The sequence below is a fragment of the Diorhabda sublineata genome, chromosome 1 (genome assembly GCF_026230105.1).
Source record: "Diorhabda sublineata isolate icDioSubl1.1 chromosome 1, icDioSubl1.1, whole genome shotgun sequence".
Lineage (NCBI taxonomy): Eukaryota > Metazoa > Arthropoda > Insecta > Coleoptera > Chrysomelidae > Diorhabda > Diorhabda sublineata.
Window position 1 is genome coordinate 24546900 of NC_079474.1, and position 19443 is coordinate 24566342.

At 32.4% G+C, this 19443-nt stretch overlaps 1 protein-coding gene across 4 annotated transcripts in view; it reads left to right on the plus strand.

Moving 5' to 3' along the window:
- The window catches only part of LOC130441257 (RNA-binding protein Musashi homolog 2), a 453235-nt gene that overhangs the window by 70785 nt on the left and 363007 nt on the right, over positions 1-19443 (plus strand). For 2 of the 4 annotated variants that reach the window (XM_056774867.1, XM_056774875.1), the window contains one exon: positions 6838-6880. The exons of the other annotated variants lie outside the window; for them this stretch is intronic. The gene's annotated coding sequence lies outside the window, so the exon portion shown is untranslated. The remainder of the gene's footprint in view (positions 1-6837; positions 6881-19443) is intronic. 4 annotated transcript variants of the gene reach the window in all.

Below are 19443 nucleotides of genomic sequence, written 5' to 3' on the forward strand. Positions count from 1 at the left end.
CTTCTGCCCACGATTATTAATCATTTCTATGCTCTTCCTACTACTCTATGAAGTGTCTCTAGGCTAAGCCTTTCCCTGTTAAGCATCCTATTTATATCTGTTATAGTTGATAAAAGACAAACAGTACACTTGGTACACCGTATCCAGTATTTACAATTATCGAAATATCGTTAGTAGAATTGACAGCTTGTTATATAAATTAATAGATTATCTGCCCTTGATTAGTAAAATACCAATTGTTGGAACCAAGATTCAATCATCAATTTCAATTATTTCTATAAAGATCGAAATTTGTGAAATAAGAGTATAGATTTCACTGAAATTGCTTGAAATGTCCATTCAATTAGATTCCTAATTATTATATGTTTTCTCTTCTTCTTGTTAACTCCGTTCCAAAGATTTTTCATTTCAAATAATGGAATTAATTATACATAGTCTAAGTTGATTGCTTCTTCTTCATCTATTAGAGCCGATTGTATTTATTTATTGATATCTACTTGTCAATGTCAAGATCTGAATTAAGTCGAACCATCAATATTTGCTATGAATTATATAAGATTTTTATGACTAAAGATCATTTATTTAAAAAATTAGAACATTTCTCACTTTGACAGGTTGGTAGAGCAAAATAATTTGAAAAATGTTATTTCACACACGATAAACAATGTGCGAATAATATAGCAACTTTTACGATAAGTTGTTGATCGCTCGTGAAAGTGATCGGTTAATCGACAACGTCCTACAAGTTGCACATGTTGTTTTTTATTGCAAAAACATAAAACTGGAAAGCTTTCTTTACTTTTTGGTATTATTTCTGACTTCTTATCCCTTTTGAAACTTTTTCAATTTAAATTATTATTTTCGTCAATAAAATACGTCCACCTCAATTCAGTTTCTTTTCAATATTTCTGTTGTGTTATTTTGTTTGAATGGTATTATTGTATATCTTCTTAAATTTAAGAATAATTTACGTGTGACAAGGGAACTTCTCTTACTAGCAATTATAGAATAAATAAAATGTTTTTCTACGGTAACAGCAACAAAGATACTCCACTTTCCTTATGAATAAAAAAAAGTTATATTTGTATTCTGAAAAGATGTCAAGTGTGTAATATTACCATTAGAATTGTTAATAATTTGGTCCATCCAAAAATAAGTTAGTAATCTTAACGTATCGAAAGATATGTTCAGATAGCAATGCAAAAAATATATGAACAAAACAAATTGTTTTCTAACAAACTTCATGTTAAAGAAGTCAAAAATTCGCACAAGAGATTTCCAATTCACTGCCTTCATGAGAAGAAAATCCAAAAAATTCCAATGAAATACATTGAACTTATGTATTCATCGTCCGGGACTGACATTATGGTCAAGTACAATAAAAAAATATGTATAAAATTATAACAATAACGGAAGAAGTTTTTATTATATAAAAATGCAATACCATCGACAACTAACTAACCTATCCTCACCTATAAAATTCCACTTCACTTATAACGACCTAACCTATAAAATTTAATGTCATTCATAATCGAACCAATAAATATTCAGCTCCATTCATAACGACGTAGACTATAAAAATTCAATGTCATTCATAAATTAACCAATCAACATTCAACATCATTCACAACAACCTAACCTTATTTAATCTATAAAAATCCAACGTCATTCATAATATAACCAATGAAAATTAGTAACGATTTGTATAGTAACCACAATATTTCAATCACAATTTACAACCGCGGAATCTCAACTAATTATTATAAGTAAGTAAATTGTATTATTGTTATACATATTACTTATATTGTATTTGATCATAATTTCAGTTTCAGACGATGAATACATATATATTCGAACGCATAATTAAATACCAAAGTTAGTACACTTTGCTATTCAATTTCGCCACATTTCCAATACTGAGATTTTGCAAAAGAAGAAACGATATTAAATATTCATTAACCATAGTAGCAGTTCCTATTCGTAGGTAATAATTGATAATTGATTTATAATAAGTTATCAACAAGCATTAATTGAATGTCTACAAATAACTGAATTGACACGTACGTATCATGTTTTCATTCTGTTCGACCCACCGAACTCAATTTTGACCGTGCATCTAACTGTCTATCTCGGCACTCGACAGAGCGAGGTAATAATTAAATTGAAGAAAATTTATTCTCATTACATAATAGTATCAATCAATTAATCGATTTACTGATCAGTACATATCTTAATTATAGCATTTATATCAAACGTAATTTCTATTTCAGTCTTTTATTTAATCTACTGAATTTTGAACAAAATAATTTATGTTGCTGCAGTAAGTACTGTATTGATTATTTATTGTGCACTGTTACATTCGCTCTTTGTTACATTGAATTCGTTTCATTCATAGAAAATTCACAAAACGGTTGAATAAATGTAGTTGATTCTGTGTATGATGAACACAAAATAAGACAACCAATTTGCTGACTGTATTCAACAGGTAAATGTCCTTTTTTCGAAATTTCTATCACCTTTTGTGACATGTGGTTCGATGAAATGAGTTTTGGTTCTTCTATGACAAATCCTCTTTGATGTGTGGTATGAGCATATGTCGAACACATTGAAGCCGAAGAGAAATCAATCTCTATATATACAGATAATCGTAAAATGTTATTTCTTCTCAAAAACCAACAATTTGATGTTTATAATTTTCAAATAGAGAGATGTAAAAATAATCTACAGAATACCTGAATTCCCTCTATAATTTATTATTGATAACAATTTCAAGTACAAGTAATTTTTATTGGCATTAGCCTCTTTACTAATTGTTTCTAATTGATGATTATCAGTATATGTATTGAAGAGAATTGGCTGGAAGAAAATGGAAGTAATTGGCGGTATAGTGTATTAAATACATATACTACTGGAAACGATCAATAACAATTACGAGCATCCGGTTTAGATGGGAACCAGCAACGTAAACATAATCTGTCCGTTTAACTTAGTGCAAACCCGTTCTTCTAAATGGAAATTAGGGAAATTTGATCTCAGACAGGCAGTCAGATATAAATTAAAGCAAGCTTATATATAAGGAAATAGACAGTTTGGAATTTCATGTTTAGAATATTTAATTTTAGAGTAGAGAAGAAAATATATCTGTAGGTATTTTGTTTATATTTAATGATTATAATGCAATAGTAAGGAAGTACAAATGCAAATTCGGCTGTGTTTGATGCTGGCTTTTTGTAAATAAAATATAATTTCTAGGAAAGTCTATTTATTTATTTATTATGTTACTTTATTTTCTAGTTTTTAGAATTCTTTTGGGATATATAGGGAGTTTATGTAGCTCAGTTTAGTTCAGTGCATAATAAATAGTTATAGTCATAGTGAAGTGAGTGTAGAGTAAGGTATTTGAACAAATTGAGAACGTTAGAGACAGTGTTTATCCTTTCACTCCACGAATGGAAAGAGTATAAATAAATACCAAAAACATTCTATTACAATTTTTCGTGAATGATTTTTATAACTGTATTTTCTATTGTGTTAATATTGTGCAATGTTCCGTTTTAATATTTTTAATATTATAAATAATAACACAAAATTTCATTGATTACTGTTTTTGTCTATTAATTTTCATACCAACTCAAGAACATGTAAATATTTGTTGATTGCCTTTTATTTTTTTCACTTTGATTTTATGATCTGATAATTGTTAATTTATTGTCAGAAATTTTGATCTAATTTGTTTATTTAAATGATAAATTTTTGGAATTTTTTTCAATTTCATTATAATGCCGCTGAAAAATCTAACCTTAACAAGTATAGTAAAAATGTTATTTGTCTGTCTATTTGCGGTTTAGATTTCGACAGCACATGTTACTGAAATGGACAACTATATGTTGCCTATATGATGTGTATGAAAATCCTCAAATCTCTTCGTGTTAGCGAAAGACAAGTTAACCAGAAATGTTGTACCCAAAGAACTACTTGCATAATTTTTAGTTTTAATAATTTAAAATTGGAAACATAATAGTTAGATATCAATGTTATGTACCTCATTTATAACAATTAATTTTTATATGCTCTTAATTTATATTGAATATATATTTTATCAGTATGTCACTAATTACAAATTATAAATTAAGATAAGATAAATGAAATGTTAATTCAAAGAATATATCTTGATTTGTGCTTAATTTCAATATTTCGATATTTTACCCATTACTTTCAAATTTTGGCGCAACGTTTTATTCTCAATCCCATATAGATGATCTATTTTTAATTTTTCTAGAAAATATTAATTTGATTGTATCATGGAAAATTGATTCAATCTATAATTATTACTGAGCCATTGCAACGCGTGGCTGGGTCAGCTAATATGAAATATATAGAATATTAGAGACTTAAGCTTCTCAATATTTAAAAAATAAATCATACAATAAAAGAATGAATACAAATACAAAAAAGAGAATTTTTAGGAAAGACGTAGTAGGCTCAATTGAATTGCGCTGAGATCGTGCCCCATAAAAAATTCCTTGCCAAATCAAGTGGCTTGGGTGGCCTTAGGATATTCACAAAGCTTCCAAAACAAATTCATCGAAGCACTGGCCATGTGTGGGGTCACTCCATCTTGTAAGAACCACGAGTTTGATGAGACTAATAGATGAGCTCGCAGAATCGGGAAAAATAACTAATCATGTAAACATAGTTCTCACTATTGACATTCATCGCCTGGCACCGCACACAATTTCTTTTGTGGATAAAGCATACTGAACAGCTACTCCGGGGCAATCCGTTGGTTTGTAGTGTTTCAGTCAAGAGTTACGAGATCTTAGAGACAGCAAGTCTTCTTGTTAACGAGGCTGTCTGAATGGAAATGACCACGTCGGCGTCGCTCCGAAAAAATGGAATTAGAGTTTGGAAACGCTTGAACATTGTTTTACAAGAATTTCGATTTTGGGAGCATGGAATTTCAATTTTTTTCCAGCATTGATGCTTTCCTTTTCCCTATTGAAAGTCCCGCGTTTTCAAGTGAACCAGTTCTTTGTTCTTATGGGTCTTTGCATATCGACTAGGATCTAGCCCATGAGTGTTCATGACTAAAGCAGTTGCGCCTGCAATCAGAAAAGATTCAAATTTACACTTCTCATACCATAACTATCCACGAAGAAAAGATTATGAAAGAGAGAGAGAGTATTGATTTATTGTGAAAAAAGACTCAAAATACTCTATCTTAATCAAAATACTGTGGCTTTGTGACTAACAAATCCGCACGAATACCGACTCAATAATATTCCCCTCACCCCGTTCTATTTATTACTTTACAAAATAATCATACTTTTAAATATAAATCTGCCACCCGAGACCCCAAAGCTACAGCTTAATCGTTATTTAAGATAAAGAGAACTAATCAAAGGATTAAAGGAGTTAATCTTCTAATTCTGCCGAAATTATGTATTTGATATTACTATATATAAAACTATTAATAACTCTTCAATATCTTTAAAATACAATTTTGAAATGAAGTCTGTGTTATGAATACTAATTAATTGAACCTTCACTGCTTGCGACCCAAATAGCAGTGGCTTCTGAATGACATTTTTTCCTATAATTGGAGAAATCCGCACCAACTCACGATTTTTATCCGTTTCTCCATATAGCATAAAAGCCTTATTACAGACTATAATATAATATAAATATGTAAATTTAAACAGATGCTGATGAATTGAAAATCTTCATAATATTCCTTCTAAATTAGTAGCTTTGATATCAATAATCCGTGGCATTAATTTAGTTTGAAAACAATTAACTGAAATTAGTGGTATATTTGTGTGGTTCAGTCAAAACCTTTTTGTTTTCATTTGATTTCTTGACAATTATGGTGAATTTAGATTCGTGGGCAAGTATTAGTCAACCCAAATTCATTGTTTGTCGAAAATACATCAATTCTTCTTCATTTCTTATCATTGCATGTTCGATTCATAATTTCATCCAGATTAATTGTGTATAGCTTATATGCATTTCATTTCCTCAGAGAACATGAACGGATCCTAACTCCATACTGCGAAGCTGGTTTCAAAAACTGAAAAACTTCAAAGCCTCTTTATTTTTATTTGAATCTCAACGATGGTGAATTCAGATTTGAAGCAAATATGAATATATATACATATATATATATATATATATATATATATATATATATATATATATATATATATATATATATATATATATATATCATCATTATGGAGTTAATTTAAAGTAACAAAACATCTAAATATCTGAATCTATAGATTAGAGTATCATAGAGTACGTATCTATATCTTAATATAAACTCTATGATTCAACCTCAATATCATTATTGCACACCAAGATTCTTCGGTTTCGTCACCTCAATTTTATTCCAGATTACATGACGCAGATCTGCTGTACGACACACATAAAACAGAATAGCAGAGTAACGTCAAGCTCTTTATTCTAGTTTGGTACTTTTCCAGCAGGATAATGCACGTCTAGATATTGAGTAATATGATGGGAATAAAACTGTTCAGCTAACAACAACCTTCACAAAACGAAATCATACTTCGTTTTCATCAGTAAGTGAAGTTTGATATACCTCAATGCTCGTTCGTAATTGGAAGTCGAGATAACGCCAGTCGACTTCTGATGTCTGTTGTTTTCTTCAAATTAGAAACTTCAATCGAGGAGGCATTATTGCATCCCATCGTCCAAATGTTCCCATTTTATTTATTTCTGAATAAATTATATCACATGCTTAGAAATATACGTATTTTATTGATAAATCTAAATAATATATCAAGTTAATTTTAATATATTATTTCATTTCAGGTGAGTGCCGTCTTATTCTCAATACTTCCTAATTTTATTAATGGTAAGTATACACAAACAATATATTCAATCCTATCATTAAAATTCTAAAAATTAATAACATATCTACTATATATTTATGAAGTAGTTAAAGATAATATATGACTAAACTATTTTCGAAATTCTTAAATCACTACTCCGACAATTTTTTTCCATATTTTGTTTTGGTTCAGATGACTTCCCATATAGAGTCTCTTTTATTCCACTTAATCGCTTGCCCGTCCAAATTGATGGGCACTAAATCGGGTTTTTTTCCTAGATAAGTGACAGTTCATGTGGAGTATTTTGTATATGGAGTATGTGCTCCATGCAGTCAAATGCAGTTACGTATATAAATATACAGAGTGGTATTTACATAGTTGTCAAATCTTTCCTTTTTCCGGAACAATAATGAACTTTGTTATTTCAAACGGATCACCCTGTATATTTTTCACGTTTCGAAATTCTTATGAAATACTAATTATTTTTCATCTGATGTTTCCTATACGTAAATGCCATAATTTCGGAATTATATATACATTTGCGTTATCTCCGCCAAAGTTAAAATAATACGTTTAGCTGGCTATGACTGCTAGAATAACAAATTTGACGTTTCAGTAAATTATTATTGTTGAAGTATATTGAAAGTCACAATGGATCGTTTATCTGAAAAATAACGAATTGATATTTTAATGAAAATTTTACATGGTAATAAATTCCATACAAAGTAACGTTGGTTCAAGAGTTGTCAGATGATGATTTTGATAGACTCGGAGAGCAGACCTAATCATGGAAAATTGTTACAATCAAAACGATCCAATTCTTTTAACTAATGTTTTGCGATAAGGCCACTTTTTGTATTAATGGAAACGTAAATTGACATAATTGTTGATACTGGTCACGTAACAATCCTCGTTGGATGCGTGCATCCCACGAGGATTGTTGATGTTTGGGCTGGAATAATAGGCGACAAAATAATTTGTTTCTTTTTCAATGAAGGTATCTTAAATGGTCCGGCGTATTTAGATTTATTGGAAAATGTATTCCTGAGTTGACTCGGATATTTCCAAATACAAGTAAGTATTTTCAATTACATTTGAGAAAAGCCCCATTATTAGAAATTTTAAGACAATAACAATATCACAAACGACAATATTTGGCTACAACAACATGGTGTCCCACCTGACTATGGGTATGTGGTGGGGCAAACATAAATAATTTGTTTCCCATAAGATAGATTGGAAGGAGTGGTTTTATCAATGGTCCCCACGATCACCTGAGATGTATCCTTTAGACTCTTTCGTGTAAGGCAGTCAGGGATGTTGCAAAATGTATTGCAAAGTTTTAAAATTCGCCTCTACTGTATCTTTTCTAAAATTCGTAATTTTACTACTTCACAAACATTCAAGGATTTGTCTTCAGTTGTTGTAGGGTTTCTGCGCCATGTTTGGATAAATATATCACTACACCAGTTTCGTTAAACTTTTTACTAACTTACTGACTCTAGACCTTATCTAAATGTACAATATTTATTGTAACTTTGGTGGAGATACTCTAAGCGTGGCTAACTAACGAAATTATGGCATTTAGGTCTTTGAAAAATAATCAGTATTTTTTAAGGATTCCTAAAAACATAACATATATAGGGTGATCTATTTGAAACAACAATGTTCATTATTTTTCCGGAAAAAGGAAAGATCTGACAACAATGTAGATACCATCATAATATTGGCCGTATCGAAAGACCCTTTCGCACAAAAAGTTATGAAAATCGTACAAGCTGTTTCCGAACTCACCTTGTATAATACAAAATAATATGGTGAAATCTGATTTAAAACTATATTAAATAAAAAATTTTAAAGAATATTTTCAGAAATACTAGTTTTGACTGGCATACAAAGGAAACTTGCTAAATTTGATGATGGGGATAAATAGAAAAAACTTAACGTTACGCGAACATCTTTGGTATTTTTTTTTTAATGAAACAAAACTAATGTTAACGCTTTATGCGTATTTCATGTCAGTCATAATGTCACTTTAGTGGCTATAATAGCAAACAGACTGTCACCAAAGTCGGATCCAGGGGGAGGTCATGGGGGTCATGACTCCCCCCCTGAGCTGGTAGTCATGGGGGTTATGACTCCCCCCCCCCCTGAGCTGGTACCAGGACTTATGTGGACCACTAATTGAACATAATGATTTTATTTATATATTTTGCCACCATACAGATTTTATGTAACTACATACCTTCAATATTTAATTAATTTAATATAATATTATAATAACTCTATATGATGGCAAACGTTTGGGAATGAACGCATCAAAAATTTGAATTTTACCGTGCCACACTTACGCGCGCTTGTCGACTACGTAACGTCTAGCTCTACCTAACCTCAAAAGGAATCGGAACGACTAGACTTCAACATATCATAACATAACAGTTCTAAGTTAAAAAACTAAAATTTCTTTCTACCTATAATGGGGTTATAAGTGTACCTTCATAGGCTGCCTCAGTCCGTGCGTGGTAGTGCTTCTCTGGATATCTTCAAGAGAAGATGACAATATGTACGTGTATATGTACCTTATTATGTGTTAAGCTTTTCAACTGTACAATAAAGAATAAATATTTTTAAGTACAGTACTCACGCACATTAATAAAATACCTACTTTCTACTTGTATCTATGTATCAAAATTAAATTATTATTTTTAAGTTATTGACTTGACCACGACTATGTGACCCCCTCCTGGCGCCAAAGCTGGATCCGCCCTTGGCTGCAGCTTAAGTTATAAATACAATAATAATTCATATTATTTTTATCTAACCTACTGTCCATAGGCACATTGTATCTCACTTCAAATTACCAAGACCTATGTTCTAGGAAAATCTATTCAAGCACTTTGGCTTCAACCTTTTACGTTACTAGGCATGCGGTAAAGATTGAACTCGCACGTGTGAGTATTGGGATGATAGAGGATTATCCGCCTTGACTATAACATGGTGATGGTGTTTTAGATGATAGTGTTAGGTTGAAAGATCAGTCGCTTGTCTAATTTTACTCTTGTGAAGTAAATTGATTAGTAAGACGGACACAAGGTCAATCTATGTGTGCCTTAGCTTGTTGCAACTAGTCGTTGCCCTTGTTACCCTAGGGACCGGGTACCCAAATAAATTAGACATTGGAGCCATCATTCTCCACAAACCTAGAGCTCAATTGATGGGTCATGATGACTTTCATAGTAGCTTTGCTGTAAGAGCTTACTGAGATTATAGTATTTTTATGGTGTCGATTATGTATAGAGTGTCCACATTACATCATCGTAAATCCTTCAGCTATCCGCGAATCAGATGACTCTATTATTTAGTATATCAAGCCTGAAGTCCTCGTCTACTGTCAGTAATGTTAGTCTCCAAGCCCTCATTATCAACCACTATTTGATCATTGCACGTAATATAATTGGACATTCATCTTCAGCTTGCGTCTAGATTTTCGCATGGCCAGTTACTCTGCAATTCAATGAGGATATATATGATACAAATGATTCTCCTGGCTCAGAATTGTACCATCCAATATTAATTTAAGGACCGTTTTTGGACCATTTCCTATTTTCTTCCAACTTTCTACGTACAGGACCTCGAAACAATATTTCCATATGAGAGAAGAGGTTTAACCATCAATGTGTTTATTCAGTGAAGGAGTTTCTGTAAAATCAACAATGAAAAACAGAAGATGCTTCAAAATGCTCTGAGTGGGTAGCCTTTTAAATTTGGTGTCCAACTATTCGTGGCCATCATCTTAGGAAAAAACAATATGATAGGAAGAAACTTGTTTGGATGTATATTTTCCATGTTTATTGATAAAAGGCGTGATAAAAAGCTAATTCATAAATTGAACCGTCGCGTCTCTTAGCTTCCCACATTCAACATGCTTTGATAGATTCTCACATTTTTTGAATAGCAAGTAAGTTATTACTTGCTTCAAAAGTCTCATTATACTTCCGTAAATATTTCTTCAACGTTTTAATCATGAATTAAAATATTTATATACAAATTCAATCCTCTTTTTTTTCACCCATTGTAGATATTTAAGTTCACTTAATTAATTTGGTCGTTTCATTGGCTTGTTTTTATTGCTTTAGTCTTTACATACAAAAATATTGATGTCTTTATGCCCTGCTTCTTACTAACTCTTCCAACATTAAACCAAAAAGTACCGTGGTTAGAGAAGCACACTTAATTTGGTTTTAGATTTTTATTGTTAATGTCTTGGAACATCATTAAATTTATAGCATTGGACAAATTTTGTAAGCCAAATATATCTTATTAACACCAGATTTATATTTCTGCAAACTTCCATTGTCATCAATGAAGCATCAATATATATATATATATATATATATATATATATATATATATATATATATATATATATATATATATATATATATATATCTCTTGAGAGATCGGTACTCCAAAATGTCATTGTAAACGAAGAGCATGACTTCAAAGCAACCTTGAAAGAGACAAATTGACGAATATTTATTAGAAGAATAATTTGGAAATTGAGGTGATTTTAATATAATATTTAAAGAGTGGTGTTGTTTATTGGTATTATTCCACACAAAATCTACCGATTCATTGGAATGAATAATAACAAAATCCTCAAGTCATACATATTAATTTTGTTTGTTTCTCCGGATGGAAATATGGTAGTCATCAAAAGGGAAGTCGTTCCATTATTTTTTGTCAATAAACTAATTCTTAAAAGATGAAACAAATATTTATTTACACAAGCAGAACCAGAACACGGAGTTTAGTCAACACTGAAATGAACCGTTGAATAGTTAGTAGTTGACGCAAAAGCTCCGTGTAGGCGTTGGATTAATGAGATACGTGATAGAACATATTTACCTTTAAAAAAATCTATAAACTTTCCACTGGCTGAATAAAAACCAGGTGAAAATATTCATATGAAAACTTGTGCCTCGTTTGATACACTTTTGATAATGTAGTGCTTTCTGGACAAATATATGTATAAAAAAGGGTGGGAAATAAGATAATAATGAAGTGTATATGTTACCGGCAATGTGTATAATCCGGTAATACAATACCTAGGCAATGTATAGAATACCTAAAACGGGCAGGTAAAGTATGAAATAGAATTTATTTTACACTTCACCTAGGTATTCTATACAATGCCAAACTTGCAGCAGGTAATGTAACACTCGAACGCAATTGTGGTTATTACAAACAAATAAGTACGGTAAGCTTCATAGAACCCTGACACCCTTCCTAGAGGCGCCATTTCAAGCATTAATGGAAGTGAATCGTTTTAGCATGACCGTTCACTCGCGAGTGTACGCCGCACGCGGCTATCCTTTGCAAATAAAATTAAATCCTTTGACAAGAGACGGCACGGCGCCAAGGCGGCGCTATCAAAGTAAGTTCGTTTAGATAATGTCGGTACACCCGAACGCAATTGTGTTTAATAAAACAAAATACGAATAAAAATTATCGGGACACACAAGCTAGGTGCAAAGATAATTTTAATCAAAAATATGCGAAAGTAGGTAAATTCAAAGTAAAATTACACCACAATTCTTCATCACTCGAACTGTCAGAGTTACTACCACCCGTATTTTTAATAAGAGAGCCATTATCCTGAATCCAAAACAAAATATTTAGGTACTTATTTTTTTCTGTAATTGCGTGAACTACGTATACTTATGTTCCACATAAATGTGGAATTACCTTTTTTATTAATACTTTCTTTTAGTTTGACTTACGGCTTGAGCGTTTGTAGGTTGCTACGGAGATAAGTACATAGGTGTAATTTATCCAGAATCTTATCAAATGTCGGATTTTTTGAGGATAAATTCAATTCGTAGTATAACAGTTCACAAACACAATCTTTCACTACGGAGGCGCTTCGATATAAAACTGTCAATTTCACTTTCGGGTGTACGCCGCACGCGGTAGCCTTTGTAAATAAAATTAAATCCTTTGACAAGAGGCGGCGCGGGCGCGGCGGGCGGGCGGCCGGTCATGTCAAAGGAGCCGCCGCTTGAGAAAAAGGATACCGCGAGCGGGCGGCCTTTCAGGTCAAAGGAGCCGCCACCTCTTAGAAAAAGGATACCGCGACACTATTTAAGCAAACAGCCGCATTTCTTCATTTCATTTCGCGACGTGCGATTATACTGTTAACACGTGTATTGATCTATTTGCGTCATAGTTATTATTTTTGCTAATTTTCGTCAAGTAGGAAAGTAATTTAATTTATTAAAAAATGGCGGCCGAACAACGAATAGCTGAGATGAAAGAAAGATTTTATTCACAATTACAAATAAAAAGAGAAGCAGCAAATACAAAAAATCGCACATTTATTGAAAAAAATCGTTATGAACTATTGATAGAAGAAAAAAAAAATGCAAAAACGGCTGAAAAAAAGGCTTCTCGGTATTACTGGTTATTGAAGCATTATGATGTTATAACTGTTGGTCAGAAAGATAAGTTGATTTTTCCTGTGGATGCTACTGCAAATAACAATATTACATACTACGTTGCTGATACTGAATTATTTCAAATACTTCACGACGCACATCAAAGTATCGGCCATGGAGGACGAGACAGAATGCTGAAGGAGCTTTCTTCAAGATATAAGAATATAACTCGCCACGATGTTGAACTATTTTTGCAACTTTGCGAACCCTGCCCATACTTTCAACAGAATTTAATTCTCGCTGTCAAGTAGATTTGATAGACTATCAATCTCATCCAGACCGGGATTATAAATTCATAATGGTCTATCAGGATCATCTCACAAAGTTTGTCATATTAAGAGCCCTGAAAACAAAACGCGCTGAGGAAGTAGCGTACAATTTACTGGATATTTTTACACTGATTGGTGCACCAGCCATCTTACAATCGGACAACGGTCGAGAATTCGCAAACCGAGTGGTCAGTAATCTTAAAATATACTGGACGAACTCAAAAATTGTGCATGGCAAGCCTAGACATTCCCAAAGTCAAGGGAGTGTCGAACGAGCTAACCAGGACATTGAAAACATGCTTACAACTTGGATGCAAGATAACGATAGCGAACGTTGGAGTGATGGTCTGCGATTTGTACAACTCATGAAGAATAGGGCGTTTCACTCAGGAATCAAAAGAACACCTTATGAAGATCTTTTTGGGTCGAAAATAAAAGTTGGCATATCTTTACCTTTTGAGGATACTCACAACCTGGAGAGCGAAGAAGATTTAGAAAAAGTGATGAAGTCATCTTCAGAATCTGTAATAGATGCGGCTGAGACATCAGAAACTGAAACAGCTGACACTCAACCTCTACAGGCATCAAATCAACAAAACGCTGCACTCGATAGTTTTAACATCGGTAAGGAAGCTTCAAATGTCCAAAGTGCGCATGATGAACACATGGCTATCCCAAATACTATTAAGAATGTTGTTGAGCCTACGAATGTCGAAAATCTTCCTTGTGAGGTAAATGATCAAGCGTTACATGATCCGAATTTGGTATCAGTACGAGAGGAGTCATTGAGTTGTGCACTTATATGCTGTGTTTGTTCCGAGGAGACAACAGGTGGTTATTCGTGCAGAATGTGCAATAGGCCTATTCATACTATTTGTTCTGCTCCGGAAGAAAATATTGCAGAAGGTTTTGGATCCAAAGTTGCTTGTCCTTTATGCGCAAAAAACGCCTTTTCGATAGAAAACCGCATCAGAGCTCAGAAAATGCTTAAAACTTCTGAAATAAATTCCCTCCCGTATCGTTGGGTACCACTGTACGCATTCCTGTTCCAGAAGTCGATAGCGGTCGTGGTGATGCTCGCAATATACTGGCTGTAGTATTACACAAAACTGATGACGATCTATATCAACTAGGCACAAAGCAAGGCGTTGTCAAGACATTGTATTCAAGACAACAGTTCACTGTTTGCCATCAGAAATTACTGCAAGAAGAAGACGTCCCCAATCTGGAAACGACACTCCGTACAATTGCGACTTTTCAATCTACTGGGCAAAAAAAACTGTGACTCTAAAAAGTGTGTCAAAAGTAAGGCTCTGTGCTCTTCAAATAGTTTGTCGTGTAAGAATAAATAAAACCTAGTTTTACTTAAAATTGTGAATTCCTATTAGATCTACTTTTTGTTATAAAGAGAATTGTTTTGTTTGTGAAGTTCAATTACAAAATTACTTATATTATGTTAAAGATACTTGTAATTTTATGTTACAAACAAGAAGAATTTTAAGTTTCCTGTTATTTTTTTGTGATTTTAAAGTTGATAATAAAGTTTATTTCAAGTAAATACAACATGTTTTATTTGTCCGCTATTTGATAAGGAAGTCTGTTAAGATTTATTGATATTAACCGGCTTACCTAACATTAGTTTAGTCTTAAGATTTATTTATTTTACACATTACCGGTGAACCAGCAGGTATTCTATACAATCCCTAGGTAAAGTATGAAATGGACAATGATATTCATGATATTTCATACATTGCCTGGACGCCCCAGGGATTGTATACAATACCTGAATTATACACATTGCCGGTAACATATATATATCACAGAAAAATAGACTATTGGGGAGAGTTGACGATTTTTTGTAGGTGAGAGTACAGCGAAAATAATTACATCTTGTATCAAAAGTCAACTCTTCAAATTCTAGTTCAAAAAAAGATTGTAATAATACAATATCAAAATGGCTTATTTTCTTGGTTAGATTAGTCCTTTTTAATGTCACTTGCATTGAGATAGCTGGAAATTAGAGAAAACTTGGTTAGACAGATCCATTAGCCTGACAAAATTAGCATTTCTTGGAACCAAAATACTTCATGCAGAAGGATTTATCATGTGAATGTGGACAAGGAATACAACACCTGAACCTCTTGAAAAGTATAAATCAAAGAAATTCCATCCGAAAGCAGTAATGCTGCTAAGAAGAGCAAAAAGCAGAATACCGTAGTCTAATTATTTCAAAGACAGTATTGCCTAAAATACAGAAAAAGACAAAAGTGTCCTAAATATACCCCTAAATAAGCACTTCGAATATTAGCACTTTCCGTTTCGTCATGGACACGCTGTTTTAGGATGACCCTCAAATTTGTATGGCTATGAAAAACGCTCATTTAATGACAAATATCTCAAGAAACACTTTATATGTACTTTTTAAATAATCTAAGCAAGTATTCCTCAACTATCGATGAAAAGAATCATAAATATTATACCGAAATTATTTTTCCAGTTTCATTGTTTTACGCGATGAAATTGTTTAAGTAGGCAAATAACATTTTTAGACGACGCCATCTGAAAGTTGTTCGTTCTGTACTCTTTACATACCGAAAGTTGCGTTTTGGGTGTTCCATGTAGTGAAAGTGACAGTTTCGTACTGCAAAACATTTTCGGGACGCTCTGGAGTAGACAACTTTAACTTCTTTAAATGTGGCTCTAGACACTTCAATGTTGACAGTTGACAGTTTCATTTCATTTTGCATAAGCTTAAATTTTTTAATTTTTTGAAATTATTTGTTTTATCCGAAGTTTTGTCTAAATTAATGAATAACAATGAATGATGATAAAAAGAAAATATCAGCGATGAAGAGTTAAACGGATCCACGCCACTTGATGTTTATAATTCTCTATTATTTATTTTTTTTCCTCAGTGTAATTGAAAAAGTTTCGGATCTTACTCGTCTATTGCTCGCCTCGCTTCGCTCGTCTCGCAATTTTCAGACTCGTCCAACAAAGTAGTCCTTGGTATAAAAATAATAACTATTTGTACAACTTTGACAAATTTAATGTTGCTTGATGATAAGCATGTAACTTGTTAATAAATCAAAGGACTAGAATTTTATGGGGCTTGAAATGCATTTAAATATGAATTCAACTGATATATGTTCCTATTAAACTGAATTACATTATACCATAATAACAGTATGGATATAAACCTGTAAGAAGAAATGTCATTGATTCACTTAAAATTACCACATAAGTAAGGTATATACCATAACCTTACTTCCCCGGCCTTGACAATATGTTTGTCTTAATGATAATCGAATAAATTTGACGTGGCCGTCAGTATGACGATATAATACGTAGTGCACATCTTAAATTCATAAATATATTTATTAATATTATTTATTAAAGGAATCAGGAATCTACGGTGTGCTTAATAACAATGTTTCTTTTATTATTTCAGGTAGGATTGATTATTGCTTGTTTAATAAAAAATCTTCTTATTTCAGAGAAACACTTTTTGGGCACTTCTGCTCACTGGAAAAAGCATACGCTTACAATTTGCCTAGGTAAATCAGAGTTTCTACTTAATATCATTGCCATCGTCAGTGAAAGATAATTCAATAATTAATTAGAGCTAATAGAAGTAAGAATGTGCTTAATGCCTCCTCAGAAAGCTGCCATTGTTACCATATTCGAAAATGGCTGGTCTATCAGAAAACTGGCAACTCAACTAGATCTTAATGCAAGTACGGTAGCCAGCGAGAAGAAACGAGGGGAATAAAACAGGACTTTGCGCCGAAAGTTTGGGTTTAGAAGAAGGAAAATTTTAAATGACGCACAAGATGTTGCGTTCATCAATTTTTTAAGAGAAAATTTCTTTGAATCGGCAGCTGCTAGTGCTGCATATGCAACAAATTTTCCAGGATCCCGTCCTGCGAAATGTAGACGAGTTAAAGCGTCGGATTTGAAAAATTGTTCAAATGCAACGAAAGAATCGCTTCCATATAAGTACAGGCAATCCAGTATTGTGCACTTAATTATGTATAACGTGATCTGGACAAAGTGTCTTCCATGGTGAAAAAACATTCAAGTCCTCCATCGACGGACGTATTTGCGTTTACAGACCAACTCAAGATTTGAAGAGCAATATGTTGACGGAAGTGATAAGTCCGACAAATTTTCAGTAAATGTTTGGGCTTGGATGACTATCAATGCGACTGGCGTTTGTTGGAAAATTGACGAATCTCTGCAGCTTACCTCAATATTATAGACAACATTATGTTGCCATCGGTAAATCAAACTTACGATTAAAACCATTTTAGTTACCAACTTGATAATTGTCCTGTCCACTCCGCATAATTCAACAATTGCTCCGACAAAACAATATTGAGACTTTGCCGTGAGCGGCAAATACTCTTCATATAAATCCCATTCGAAAGTTAAATGGGTGGTTGGTAAAAAATTTCACAGAAGGATTTTTCATCCCAGGAATCAAGCGAGATATAGGAACCCATTGAAACAGCATGAGGAGACTTTAATCTTGAAGAAAATATTTGTTACAATTTAATTCACATCCAGCCAAAAAGATTAGAAAAAATGATTGGAAATAGTGAACATCTAATTATTCATCAAAAAATTTGTTCTACTATTAAATTATTTATTGTCAAATATTTTCAACATTTGTTCCGTTATCTAGTGTTGTATCACCATTATAAGTATTTCTTCTATTCTGTATTTTGTTTCATTAATGATTCTTTTTAAAGGTGGCTCATTTATATCGAGGCATGTAATATAACAGGTCGTTGGAGGCTATCTTAATTCTTCCAGTACTGTGAAAGGATTTATCCGCCCAATAATTACCGAGGTCTTCACTAAAAACAGACCGGAAAGCAACTGAATTCGTTGTCTTGGTGTGAACCAATATGATTTGTTTCAATGTTTTCATTCTGTAGCTCTGTTTGGTAATAACATCGGAAGACCTCATCATTTTACCTTCTTTGTCTTATTGTAGATCATTAGAGCATTTTTCTTAATGTCGATTGAATACAGTTTTTGACCAGGTGACCATATCAACTCAAGCTCTTTTAGGTGAATCAGAAATATGGAGTAAAAGGATTATTGTGTAATGGAATTATTACGTTTTAGTAGTCTTCAGTAGAAAGAAAGATACTTCACTGGAATTCTCAAGCATACCCTGTAACGAATAAATAGGTTCGAATGGTAAGGATTTAATCGTCTGGTTAATAATTATGGTATAATATAAATAGTATTTTTAAGTATTTCGGAAAACTAAAAATGTATAGGGTGATACATGGTGAAAGATCTGACAAAAATGTAAATACCACCATAATACCAGCCGTATAATAAAACCCTTGTACACAAAAATTTATAAAAATCGTACAAACCGTTTCCGAGATAATTGAGACGTTTCATACATAAAACATACACATGATTTTTTAATGTTTTTTGAATATGTCGCTCATACAAAAAGTGTTTAATGGACATACTCAATCCCTTTTTGAAGTCATTATTTTTATCTACAATACCTGTTCAATGTTCACATTTATACCGTAACTTCAATATTTCAGCAGATGATTTTATAAAAGTAAATATTGAATTGTCTAACTTAAATAAATTCTTTTCATCTACAATTGACATATGTTTATATTGTGTTAATTTTTCCGAAATTTATGAACCAATATTAGGTGTGTTAATGTTTATGACGACCACCGCGGTTCAAAATATAAACTTAATAGAACATCTGTTTCAGTTAGTAAATCACAAAGATTCGCCGATAAAACGTCGAAAATTGTATAACACATCCACACA